Below are 14,037 nucleotides of genomic sequence, written 5' to 3'. Positions count from 1 at the left end.
AGATTAACTTGGATTTTGGGGTCAAAGGTTAAATCTGGAATAGTTCTATAAGTTGAGAACGGCTGAAGTGATCCAATTCAAACTTAGTTCAGGTATGTATACACAAAGAATTAAGTTAAGCACCCCTACACAACGAATTAAGGTAAGCACCCCCTAATATATATTCTTTGTGTATATGTATACATTGGCATATATTCTAAGGTATGTGAGATCAAATAATGATTGGTATGACATTAGCAATTATCCATTGATGAAATTGAGTGATCAAAGTGAAAAAAAGTGATTGGTTGAGTCAGTGATCCGATCACGTGGGTCCTACACACGTTATTGACGCAAAGATCGCTAGAGGTCTTCTCAGAACAATGACTGTACGTTAGAAAACATAAACGTCATCCACACTGTCCGTGATGGACCTATAGCTCCATACTTAAATTGAGGTGAAAATATGCCTAAAATTCCCAAAAATTTTCACCTTAAATTATTCAGAATAAAATATTGAAAACGGCATGATTGTTATGTTTTTATGTGACCATAATATCACTTCTCCAGAAAATATAGCAATAACATGGGTATATTACACTGTTTTGACGACAACAAACTTGTAATGTGCGAGGTTGTAAAAAAACGGGGGGGGGTGCTTAATTTAATTCTTTGTGTATATAATGATGTAAAGATTAACTTGGATTTTGGGGTCAAAGGTTAAATCTGGAATAGTTCTATAAGTTGAGAACGGCTGAAGTGATCCAATTCAAACTTAGTTCAGGTATGTATAATGATGTAAAGATTAACTTGGATTTTGGGGTCAAAGGTTAAATCTGGAATAGTTCTATAAGTTGAGAACGGCTGAAGTGATCCAATTCAAACTTAGTTCAGGTATGTATAATGATGTAAAGATTAACTTGGATTTTGGGGTCAAAGGTTAAATCTGGAATAGTTCTATAAGTTGAGAACGGCTGAAGTGATCCAATTCAAACTTAGTTCAGGTATGTATAATGATGTAAAGATTAACTTGGATTTTGGGGTCAAAGGTTAAATCTGGAATAGTTCAATAAGTTGAGAATGGCTGAAGTGATCTCATTCAAACTTGATACAGATATGTATAATGATGTAAAGATTAACTGATTAAATTTTGGGGTCCCGAGATCAGAGGTGACGTTCGGTAAAAATGTGAGACCTTGTGAACAGCTGAAGGGATTACAAATCAAACTTGATACAAGTGTTATAATGATGTAATAATGTGGGCGGAGGCATGTTAGTCGACGTCGTGTCATCGAAGAGTGTTGTTCTAGTTTAACTTCAAATACCGATGTCTGCTTCTTAACCTGGATTATGCTTATGGCCAAATGGTCTCTTAAACCAGAATACAAAAATACCTTGTAAATTCCGGTTTAAGCAAAAGGCAGGAACGAGACATGGTTCAAGTTACAGAAGGCCTGCTCCATCCTGGAACACTTAGCGTTCACATGGGAAATCCTGGATCATGTGTGGTGATGCAGGTCCCAGGCAGACTTGGAATGGCTGCTTCATCCTGGGACACTTAGGGTTCACATGGTAAATGCAGGATCATGTGTGGTGATGCAGGTCCCAGGCAGACTTGGAATGGCTGCTCCATCCTGGGACACTTAGCGTTCACATGGTAAATGCAGGATCATGTGTGGTGATGCAGGTCCCAGGCAGACTTGGAATGGCTGCTTCATCCTGGGACACTTAGGGTTCACATGGTAAATGCAGGATCATGTGTGGTGATGCAGGTCCCAGGCAGACTTGGAATGGCTGCTCCATCCTGGGACACTTAGCGTTCACATGGTAAATCCTGGATCATGTGTGGTGATGCCGGTTCCAGGCAGACTTGGAAAGCCTGCTCCATCCTGGAACACTTAGCGTTCACATGGGAAATCCTGGATCATGTGTGGTGATGCAGGTCCCAGGCAGACTTGGAATGGCTGGTCCATCCTGGGACACTTAGGGTTCACATGGTAAATGCAGGATCATGTGCGGCGATGCAGGTTCCAGGCAGACTTGGAATGGCTGCTTCATCCTGGGACACTTAGGGTTCACATGGTAAATGCAGGATCATGTGTGGCGATGCAGGTTCCAGGCAGACTTGGAATGGCTGCTTTATCCTGGGACACTTAGGGTTCACATGGTAAATGCAGGATCATGTGCGGCGATGCAGGTTCCAGGCAGACTTGGAATGGCTGGTCCATCCTGGGACACTTAGGGTTCACATGGTAAATGCAGGATCATGTGCGGCGATGCAGGTTCCAGGCAGACTTGGAATGGCTGCTTTATCCTGGGACACTTAGGGTTCACATGGTAAATGCAGGATCATGTGTGGCGATGCAGGTTCCAGGCAGACTTGGAATGGCTGCTCCATCCTGGGACACTTAGCGTTCACATGGTAAATGCAGGATCATGTGCGGCGATGCAGGTTCCAGGCAGACGTGTAATGGCTGCTTTATCCTGGGACACTTAGGGTTCACATGGTAAATGCAGGATCATGTGTGGCGATGCAGGTTCCAGGCAGACTTGGAATGGCTGCTCCATCCTGGGACACTTAGCGTTCACATGGTAAATGCAGGATCATGTGCGGCGATGCAGGTTCCAGGCAGACTTGGAATGGCTGCTCCATCCTGGGACACTTAGGGTTCACATGGTAAATGCAGGATCATGTGCGGCGATGCAGGTTCCAGGCAGACTTGGAAAGCCTGCTTCATCCTGGGACACTTAGGGTTCACATCGTAAATGCAGGATCATGTGTGGCGATGCAGGTCCCAGGCAGACTTGGAATGGCTGGTCCATCCTGTGACAATTAGGGTTCACATGGTAAATGCAGGATCATGTGTGGCGATGCAGGTCCCAGGCAGACTTGGAAAGCCTGCTTCATCCTGGGACACTTAGGGTTCACATGGTAAATGCAGGATCATGTGTGGCGATGCAGGTTCCAGGCAGACTTGGAATGGCTGCTTTATCCTGGGACAATTAGGGTTCACATGGTAAATGCAGGATCATGTGTGGCGATGCAGGTTCCAGGCAGACTTGGAATGGCTGCTCCATCCTGGGACACTTAGTGTTCACATGGTAAATGCAGGATCATGTGCGGCGATGCAGGTTCCAGGCAGGCTTGGAATGGCTGCTCCATCCTGGGACACTTAGGGTTCACATGGTAAATGCAGGATCATGTGCGGCGATGCAGGTTCCAGGCAGACTTGGAAAGCCTGCTTCATCCTGGGACACTTAGGGTTCACATCGTAAATGCAGGATCATGTGTGGCGATGCAGGTCCCAGGCAGACTTGGAATGGCTGGTCCATCCTGTGACAATTAGGGTTCACATGGTAAATGCAGGATCATGTGTGGCGATGCAGGTCCCAGGCAGACTTGGAAAGCCTGCTTCATCCTGGGACACTTAGGGTTCACATGGTAAATGCAGGATCATGTGCGGCGATGCAGGTTCCAGGCAGACTTGGAATGCCTGCTTTATCCTGGGACACTTAGGGTTCACATGGTAAATGCAGGATCATGTGTGGCGATGCAGGTCCCAGGCAGACTTGGAAAGCCTGCTTCATCCTGGGACACTTAGGGTTCACATGGTAAATGCAGGATCATGTGCGGCGATGCAGGTTCCAGGCAGACTTGGAATGGCTGCTTTATCCTGTGACACTTAGGGTTCACATGGTAAATGCAGGATCATGTGTAGCGATGCAGGTCCCAGGCAGACTTGGAATGGCTGGTCCATCCTGTGACAATTAGGGTTCACATGGTAAATGCAGGATCATGTGTGGCGATGCAGGTTCCAGGCAGACTTGGAATGGCTGCTTCATCCTGGGACACTTAGGGTTCACATGGTAAATGCAGGATCATGTGTGGCGATGCAGGTTCCAGGCAGACTTGGAATGGCTGCTTCATCCTGGGACACTTAGGGTTCACATGGTAAATGCAGGATCATGTGTCGCGATGCAGGTCCCAGGCAGACTTGGAATGGCTGCTCCATCCTGGGACACTTAGGGTTCACATGGTAAATGCAGGATCATGTGTGGCGATGCAGGTTCCAGGCAGACTTGGACTGGCTGCTCCATCCTGGGACACTTAGGGTTCACATAGTAAATGCAGGATCATGTGTGGCGATGCAGGTTCCAGGCAGACTTGGAATGGCTGCTCCATCCTGGGACACTTAGGGTTCACATGGTAAATGCAGGATCATGTGTGGTGATGCAGGTCCCAGGCAGACTTGGAATGGCTGCTCCATCCTGGGACACTTAGGGTTCACATGGTAAGATCATGTGTGGCGATGCAGGTTCCAGGCAGACTTGGAATGGCTGCTCCATCCTGGGACACTTAGGGTTCACATGGTAAATGCAGGATCATGTGTGGCGATGCAGGTTCCAGGCAGACTTGGAATGGCTGCTCCATCCTGGGACACTTAGGGTTCACATGGTAAATGCAGGATCATGTGTGGCGATGCAGGTTTCAGGCAGACTTGGAATGGCTGCTCCATCCTGGGACACTTAGGGTTCACATGGTAAATGCAGTATCATGTGTGGCGATGCAGGTTCCAGGCAGACTTGGAAAGCCTGCTTCATCCTGGGACAATTAGGGTTCACATGGTAATTGCAGGATCATGTGTAGCGATGCAGGTCCCAGGCAGACTTGGAAAGCCTGCTTCATCCTGGAACGCCTTTGGGGGTTCTTTTAGACCAGCGGTCGGGAACCTATGGCTCGCGAGCCATATATGGCTCTTCCGGTGACGGCATATGGCTCCCAGACAATTTTGAGTTGGAAAAAAATAATAAAAAAATAAAAAAATAATCAGTTTGGAACTGATTTTAAAATACTTGTGATATTTCTTAATAATACTGTGTCATTTTAAAGTAAACAGAAATTAGTTTTGAAGATAAATTTCACGGGTCACGGGTCACCCGTGGGTCGGGTCGGGAACCAATGGCTCGCGAGCATGTCCGCGTCATTGTAAAGGTGAAGAAATCAATTTTATCAGATAGCCAACTAGTTTATCCGCTTCAACCCTTGTAACGGAAAAGATGGCGAAAAGAAAAAAAGACGATGATTACCGTGCATTCCAGGCTGCGTGGACAGAGGAATTTGCATTTGGTGAGAGAGCAGGATCTGCGGTATGTCTAATATGCAATGATAAAATTGCATCGATGAAACGGTCAAATATAAAGCGGCACTTCGATACGCACCATGCTTCATTTGCATCGAAATATCCAGCGGGGGACAGCAGGAAAAGGGCATGCGAGGAGCTACAGCGGAGAGTGCAGACGAGTCAGCAGCAACTACGTGTGTGGACCAAGCAAGGTGACGGGAATTCCGCTAGCTTTGCGGGTGCTTTGGCAATAGTAAGGAATGGAAAGCCATTCACAGATGGCGAGTATGCCAAAACATTCATGCTTGATGTGGCCAATGAACTGTTTGATGACTTCCCAAATAAAGACAAGATAATCAAACGAATAAAAGACATGCCCCTGTAGACTGCCAGGTGTTCCAATTTTTCATTTCATTTCGTGACCTGAAAATCGGGTGGGCATCAAATTGGCATGATAATATAGAAAAAATTAAGAAATAATGTTCATGACTTTTCACAAGTCAGATTCTGGTACGTTAGTCTGTAATATAATGTTGAAATGTATAATTTTATTTCCAAAATCTCCGTTTAGCCTCGAACGCATTTCGATGTATTGACCAATGAGGATCGCGCTTATTCGCGCTACGAACGATGTCTGGGCTTCCGGCTGCGAGTAAACAAAATGGCGGCCTCCAGTAGCAGCGACGGTGACGAGGGTGGGAGCGAGAAACGCTGTTATATGTGCATTTCTCCGGCCAAAAGATCAAGTTTAATACCTTTTAGTGATATAACATGGCCGCGATATTTGCAATTTGTTCTTACGTGGCAGAATTTAGAAGGTGATCAAGCTGAAATTGCGAGAAATTTCGTGAAGAACCACGCTGACGAATTCGGCGAACGTGGCAACAGTATGGTAACAATACCTGCTATAGCTATACCGCATGATGCAGCGTTTCATCAAGTGTGTTATTCACGATTTACCGATAAACAACGAGTGAGCAGGGTGCAAAGCAGCATGAAAAAGAGAGAAGAAAATGCAGCCAATACTGGTAGGTTGAATAACTTGAATAATAAATCATGACAATGCTTCAAAACTTAGTTTGATTTTTTTTTTTGTGAGGTATATGTAAAATGATTTTGTGTGTAGTCGAACGATTTTGAATTGAAGGAACTGTCCAATATTTATGCAAGGAGGTAGGGCCGAGGTGAAACAAATAAATTTTTTAAAGGAAGTCTGAGGAAAGGGGGGGGGGAATCTAGTCGGGCTAACCATGACTTGAGGTCTAGACATTTTTAACTCACATAATTTTAATTGTTTTCTTTTATGTGTATTTATTGCAGCTTCAACATGCAATGACATCAACGTCAACATTGACAAGGTGCATAAAGGCCCACAACCAGTCAAGAAACGTGCTCTACGCTCCAGCTTAGGCAAGCCCAAATGTTCAGCCAGATCCCAATATGTGTTGCCTAATATATGCATCCTTTGTCAGAAAGAGAGAACAATCAATACAGGCAAAAGGGGCCGAAGAAAAGAGCCTCTAACAAGGTGCTCAACAATTGAGGCACCAAGACTGCAGCAAGCTGCTAAAGACAACAACAATACAAACCTGCTGCTTCAAATTCAAGACAGCGATTGTGTTGCGATAGAGGTAAAATACCATGGTCGCTGCTACAAGGAGTATACCCGGTATTTAGGCAAGCTAGCAACAACACCTAATGCAGAGCAACAAGGAGACTCCAACTACTCAGAAGCATACACATTATTTTGTGCAACAGTCAAGGATCTTATAATAGACAACAAGGAAATCTACAGACTGAAACGACTTAATGACATGTTCATGAAACAAATCAAAGCAACACACGGAATAGAATCAAACTACAAAAGTGGCTTTCTCAAGACAAGACTGATGAAAACATTTCCACAACTATGCTTTCTAACCCCGTATATGCGCTGCCAAGGACACCTTGTGTATGTTAATGACATCTCCACTGAAGTGCTGGTTGAAGAAAAGAAAGTGTTGCAAGAAACCATGCATGGTTCAGGTGATGACACAACAGAGACAGAACAAACATCCGACTCTGAACCAACCCCACCAAAGCAACCTGGGTATACTGAGAATAACCTTAGAGAACACTACTTCACTGCGCTACAATTTAGAAATGCAATAGATGAGATCAAGCCAAATATGCCATGGCCCCCAACCTCTGAGCACCTGACAACAAATGCCGCAGAAGCAATTGTACCTGCCTGTCTCTATAACTTTATTGCATGGATGGTGGGAGTGTCAGACGAACCTGATTCTGATGAGTTTGTAAAGATAGAATCTACAATACATAGAAGAATTCTCACAATTGCACAGGACATCATATACCTCCAATCAAAGGGAAGGAAACAGATGCCCAAACATTTGTCACTTGCAATGACAGTACGTCATCTCTCAGGTTCAGCCCAATTAATCAGCCTACTGAACGGGTTTGGTTACTGCGTCTCAAACTCTGTCGTCTTAAATCATGACACTGCACTAGCTAACCAAGAACTACATCGTGGAGAGGATGCTCTTCCATCAATCATTCAGGTGGGCAAGCATGTCACACTCGTATGGGACAATAATGACTTCGGGGAGGAGACATTGTCTGGGCACGGAACAACGCACAATACCAATGGGATTATAATACAGCGACCAAGTCAATCCCATGAAGTAGTACAACCAGCACCAGTCACTACAGTTAAGAGGACGTGGGAGAGATCGATGCAGCCACCTGCAGTGAACCTTGCCACATATTATGGAGGGAAAAACGAAGGACCCGCTCCATTCGCAACCAGCGTTCCATTGGATCGAGCAACGGACTTCCCATTACTCCAGCACCCTAAGACGATAGACCTAGCATACCACATCACCAAGTACAACATTGACGGGACTCTGCCATCTTGGACAGGATTCAACCAACTACTGTCTTGTGTTGAAGTTCCACCAAAGAGCGTGATAGGGTATCTCCCTGTCATTGATGCCACTCCGACTGAAATGAATACGGTACTAACAATACTGCAGAGAAGTGTTCAGATCGCCGACAAGTTACAGTTGGAAGCAGTCGTCATTGTCGTTGACCAAGCCATCTATTGCAAGGCACAGCTCATTAGATGGAAGAATGCACAGTTCATGAAGAGACTGGTAATTCGACTTGGGGCATTCCACACTGCAATGTCCTTTCTTGGCTGTATTGGAAAGAGATTTCGAGATGGTGGTCTCCAAGACATCCTGGTTGAGTCAGAGATTGTTGCAGTGGGGTCTGTGAATGGAGTGTTCAGCGGCAAGCATTACAACAGGGCAGTTCGAGCCCATAAGCTGATGTCAGACGCGATGCAGCAGATGCTCCTGGATGCATATTTTGAATCTATTCCAGAACATGAAGCGGGTAGAGTGAAGGAACTTTTGTCAAACTTAGCTGAAGCTTTCCCACATCCAAACTACCATGTCATTCTCAACAGCGACAAGTTCAAAGACTTCAAAACCTCCTTTGACAAATTCTTAGAAGCAAGTGACACCAAACCAACATTTCGCTTCTGGAGTTCATACATTGAGACGGTGGAGCTTCTCTAGCCCATCTCGAGTTTATCATGACGTCAATGCGCACTGGTTCGCTTGTACGCCGCGTAATTGTCTTTGATGGGTTAAAATATCACCCCTTACACACTTATTGGACCTATTAACAGTTTCAAAATAGCATTGGTAAACCACCATGGATCGTAGTAGCAACACCAATCACAAATATTGCACAAAAATTTAAAATTATGCAGGTTTTAAGGTCCAAAAACATGACTTTCTGATAAATGCATCAACAGCATGTTATTTTACCAAGTCGTTAAAACAACATTTTTACTACTTTTGGGGGTCTGAATTAATAAATATTGCTGCCAAGCCCATTGTGTACATGACATCATATAGTTTGTGTTGTTTTTTTACTGTGTAAATGGGTATTTCAAATGTAACATACAATTGGTGTATACTGGTGTTTTGGGGCAGCGGTTCTCGGTAACGTACCACGATATCGCTTGTGAAAAAAAACAAGATGTTTTGGAGGTCATAAGGCTTCATCCCACACCCTTCTTGCCAAATCCCTAGGTTCAGGTCATGAAATCAAAAAAAAAAGAAAGATATCCACCCTATGGCCCTGTGTCTACTGTCAGCAAGAACTGTGCACGATCGTAGCATCATGATGGCAAATCAAGTCGAGGAAACACAAATTAAGGACATAAACGCCGGGACATACTTTTCTCTCGCGTTAGATGAGTCAACAGACGTTAGCCATCTATCTCAGTGCAGTATAATTGCCAGGTATGCTGCAGGTGACACACTGCGTGAGGAAAGCTTGGCTGTTTTGCCAATGAAAGGGACAACAAGAGGAGAGGATTTATTCACGTCTTTCATGGAGTTTGCTAAAGAAAAAAAACTACCGATGGATAAACTTATTTCTGTCTGTACTGATGGTGCACCCTGTATGTTGGGGAAGAACAAAGGATTTGTAGCGCTTCTCCGTGAACATGAAAAGAGAGCCATCCTAAGTTTTCATTGCATCCTGCACCAGGAGGCGCTTTGCGCTCAGACGTGTGGCCAGGAGCTTGGTGAGGTGATGTCGCTGGTCATTCGAGTGGTCAACTTTATTGTTGCCCGAGCTTTAAATGATCGCCAGTTTAAAGCTCTGTTAGAAGAAGTTGGGAATCATTATCCCGGTCTGCTTTTACACAGCAACGTGCGTTGGTCGTCAAGGGGGAAGGTGCTCAGCCGTTTTGCAGCTTGCCTGAGTGAAATCCGGACTTTTCTTGAAATGAAAGGCGTCAAGCATCCTGAGCTAGACAACACTGACTGGCTCCTGCAGTTTCACTATCTCGTGGACATAACTGGCCATCTGAACCAGCTCAATGTGAAAATGCAAGGTATTGGAAATACAATCTCATCCCTTCAACAAGCAGTGTTTGCATTTGAAAGCAAGCTGGAAGTCTTTCTCAGGGACATTGAAACAGGTCGTCTTCTGCACTTTGAAAGACTGCAACAATTTAGAGATGCATGCTTAGCAAGTGACTCCACTCAACATCTGGATCTCCAGCAGCTAGCTGGCTTTACGTCCAATCTCCTGCAGTCATTCAAAGCACGTTTTGGAGAATTTCGTGCGCGCACTGGTCTTTTCAAGTTCATCACTCATCCACATGAGTGTGCAGTGGACAAAATCGACCTGACATGCATCCCCGGGGTCTCTATCGGAGACTTTGAGCTGGAAGTTGCTGACCTGAAGGCATCAGACATGTGGATGAGTAAGTTCAAGTCACTTAATGGAGAGTTGGAAAGTCTTGCGCGACAGCGAGCAGAGCTGGCGAGGGAACACAAGTGGACAGAAATGAAAAATCTTCAACCTGAAGACCAGCTGATTCTTAAAACTTGGAACGAGCTTCCTGTGACATACCACACAATGCAGCGTGTGAGTATTGCCGTATTGACCATGTTTGGCTCTACATATGCATGTGAGCAGTCATTCTCGCATATGAGGAACATTAAGACCAACCTACGCTCACGTTTAACTGATGGAAGCCTCAACGCCTGCATGAAGCTCAACCTCACCACGTATGAACCAGACTACAAGGCCATCAGCAAAACCATGCAGCACCAGAAGTCGCATTAAAAGTAAGACATTTAATTTATTATACGTTAAAAATACTATATGGCTCTCAATGAAATATACTTAGAAATATTTGGCTTTTATGGCTCTCCCAGTCAAAAAGGTTCCTGACCCCTGTTTTAGAGTGATGTTTTGTTCTTGTTTGTGTGTGGTGCATTAGCGCCATCATCGTGACAGTATGAAAACAGCACAGCCTTTAACAGATGGCGAAATGGCTTGCTGAGTACACCGCGCAGTGTGCAAGACTACACGCCTTCCCTGCACTTCCATGAAATGAACATTTCTGGCATTTCCTGTGTGTCCGGTTTCTCTGCAAGCAAGATGCCTGCTTCCAATAAAAAAGACCTGGCAACGATGTGGGACGGCTGCTGGGCAGATATTGGTTCTCATATGTTTTATACAAGGCCGTGACCTATTGAAATTGTCATCTTTCATCTTCATACACAGGCCTTCTGTGACCTTTGAAATGTATAATTTTTCTAATTCTACAGAATGAAGAATTGAACATTGTTCTATCAGCCCCATGGATTCTAGAAACAACTTCAGATGATGTGCATCATCAAACACATAAAAGAGGAATTAACAACATGAATGTGATATAAATGATCAGTCAACGTATGGGGAAATAAATAATGACAATAGAATCAGTGCGCTGTCCTCTGCAATCTCCACGTCAGAGTGCCCCATGCTTCGTCTGTACAACCTGAAAGGTAAAGAAGAAGAGTGATTACGTTCCTTTGGAGAGAATGTCTGCACAAATTATCATTTAAAATAGCTTCAAAATTATCAAAGTTATGGCTCTACAGGAATTACTGAACTTATGGGGAAATTCTTGTACAAAAATTTTGAAATTATATTATTAATCACTTTTGGAATGTTTAACAATCTGTTCTAACTATTTGGCATGGTGGTTTCATTTTATACAAGGATTTAGCCCATGCAGGAGCATAACGACAAAAGGCAGCAGGTTTACAAAGAAGCAGATGGTGCGGAAGGAGGTGGACGAGTGGGTGGGGGAAGGACGAGTACACAAGGAAGAAAGAAATAACAAAAGTGAGTAACAATGGCCTGGAGAGGAAGGGAATCTGAAAGAACCAGCGTATGTAGAGTGATCGTATTTGAAAGTCTGAAACGAGGAGGACAAGACAACGGACACAGGGAGACGAATAATTGAATGCAGGTGGGCAAGCAGCCTAGACTTCAGGTGTGAGATCAGAAGGTTATTTCAGGAACTGTGGTGGTTTGGAGAGGGCAGGAAGGGCAAGGCCAGATGTAAGCTTGTATAAAATAGAGGGTTCACCAACTTACTGCTTCCTGTCCAAGCTGTCTTGAGTTTCTATTTGTGTGGAAGGCTTTGTTTTAAACCACCTTAAGAGGAGCAAGGTGGGGTGCAGGAACACCGGCTTTGAGCAGGTAGCCATACATTGGAGATCCGATGAAAGCCTTGTTCACTCGGTGTGGCTCAGGAGTAGAGCGTCAATGTTTGTGAAGAGCATCTTGTATGTGGGGTCATCCTAGTTTGGGGGATGGTCGACCAAACCTCATAACTGTGTTGTTATGGAGAGGCACCCAAAGCAAAATGCACTCCTCAGGGTTAGAGCGAATTTGGCAGGGGATGCCAACCAGTGATTCTTGGAGTTGGAGTGAATGAGTCCGTTTGACGTGGCAGGGGTTGTGGGCAACCACCTTTGCAGGAATCAGGTCTGTCAGGGGAGGAGACAATAACCAGTGGGACACATGGAAAAGTTTTGGACATCCTGTGAAATAAATTTTGGGATAGATGTCGTGGGTATGGCAGTCAGATGTACATCATGAATTGGTATTGTTTAAGAAAAACGGTCTTAAAAAGAATGGGGTTTGCTGCACCAGGTGGAGCAACAGAATAAAAACTGAATGTTGGCCAGTGTAATGTGAGTGGTTCTAATGTATTGGAGGAACTGAGACCATCACCTAAAGTAAACATACTGTTGCGGATGCCGGGTTTGTCGACGTACTAAGGGAAGTTTATTACCCCACTCCCCCTCAAACTCCGGGTCCACTACGGCCGCCGACCGCGACTAAGCTCGTGATCGGCGGGTTGCTAAAGCAACTTCAACCGCCAACCTTCCAGCCACGCGCCGAAGCGTTTGCTGGTCAAAGAATCCCAAATACCTTCAAGATGCGCAGCCGAAGAAATTGGGGGTTAAAACGTCGCTTTCCACACCTTATTTCGTGCCGAGCGATCTACACGGTGCGGATTGCGGCATTACCTTGCGTGATTGTTGGGCTTTATTCAAGCCAAATTCGGTCTTGGACGATGCTCGGCCAATGGAGAAAAGATGTACCCGAACAGGTTTGAAAGTAACAAAAATGTACAGCCTTTTATTTAGAAGGCAAAGAGAAAAAGAGACAAAGATGCAACCTTATCAATTCCTTACCTAATTAAACCCAACAGGCGCCTACACACACTCACACACGGGGAATCACATACACCGGTTAATTCTCGTACCGATGTACGTGCAGAGATTGAGTCGAGGGTGGCCGCTTGGTGTGCGCAGTGCGCAGTTCAAACCTCGATCCGGACGTGCAGCCTGGGGGAAGTAAGGTCCGAAGGACGAACCGCCACCTCAAAGTCAGCACGAACGATAGGTTGAAGCGCAGGTTGGACGAGTTTCAGCTCGGATGAATTGCTGCCCAGGAAAGATGAACCAGCACTTCAGACATACAACTTCGAGCAAAATCGTGGGAGAGGTCAACCCCAAGAGCGAGTTCGCTTGCAAGTCAGAGAAGGCGGCCAGATCAGAGCGAGATCAACACTTGCAGGTCGGTGAAGAGACAAAGGGCGTTGGCGAAGTCAGAGCTAAGAGGGGCGTCGGCGAAGCGAGAGGAGTGTCGGCGAAGCGAGAGGGGCGAAAATGCGATGGGCGGGGGTTTTTATCAGACCCGAAAAGCTTCCAGAATGTTGCACAGCCTCGCATTGGCTGAGGTTGGTCACGTGCAGGCATTCAATCCTTCCTCCCCCTAGAAAGGTTTCATTCCTCCTTCCCTCTTTCATTCGGGGAGGTTTCACAACCCATTGGTCGCTTGCTGGTGACGTGTCTCCTTTGCCGTTTGTTGGTCACGTGGCCTGTGCTTTTGGCCATGCCTTCCTGCACATTAAAATGTCTTCCCTCAACCACACGGACGTTTGAAATCCTGCCTAAATCAACGCATATTTGGTCTCGATTATTACACAATGGAAAGGGGGCTAATCATTACATTCAATAAGAAATAACTAACTACTGCAGGTGACATGTTGTCGCGC

This window comes from Myxine glutinosa, chromosome 2 (genome assembly GCF_964187855.1).
Source record: "Myxine glutinosa chromosome 2, kmMyxGlut1.1, whole genome shotgun sequence".
Lineage (NCBI taxonomy): Eukaryota > Metazoa > Chordata > Myxini > Myxiniformes > Myxinidae > Myxine > Myxine glutinosa.
This window is presented reverse-complemented; position numbering follows the sequence as displayed.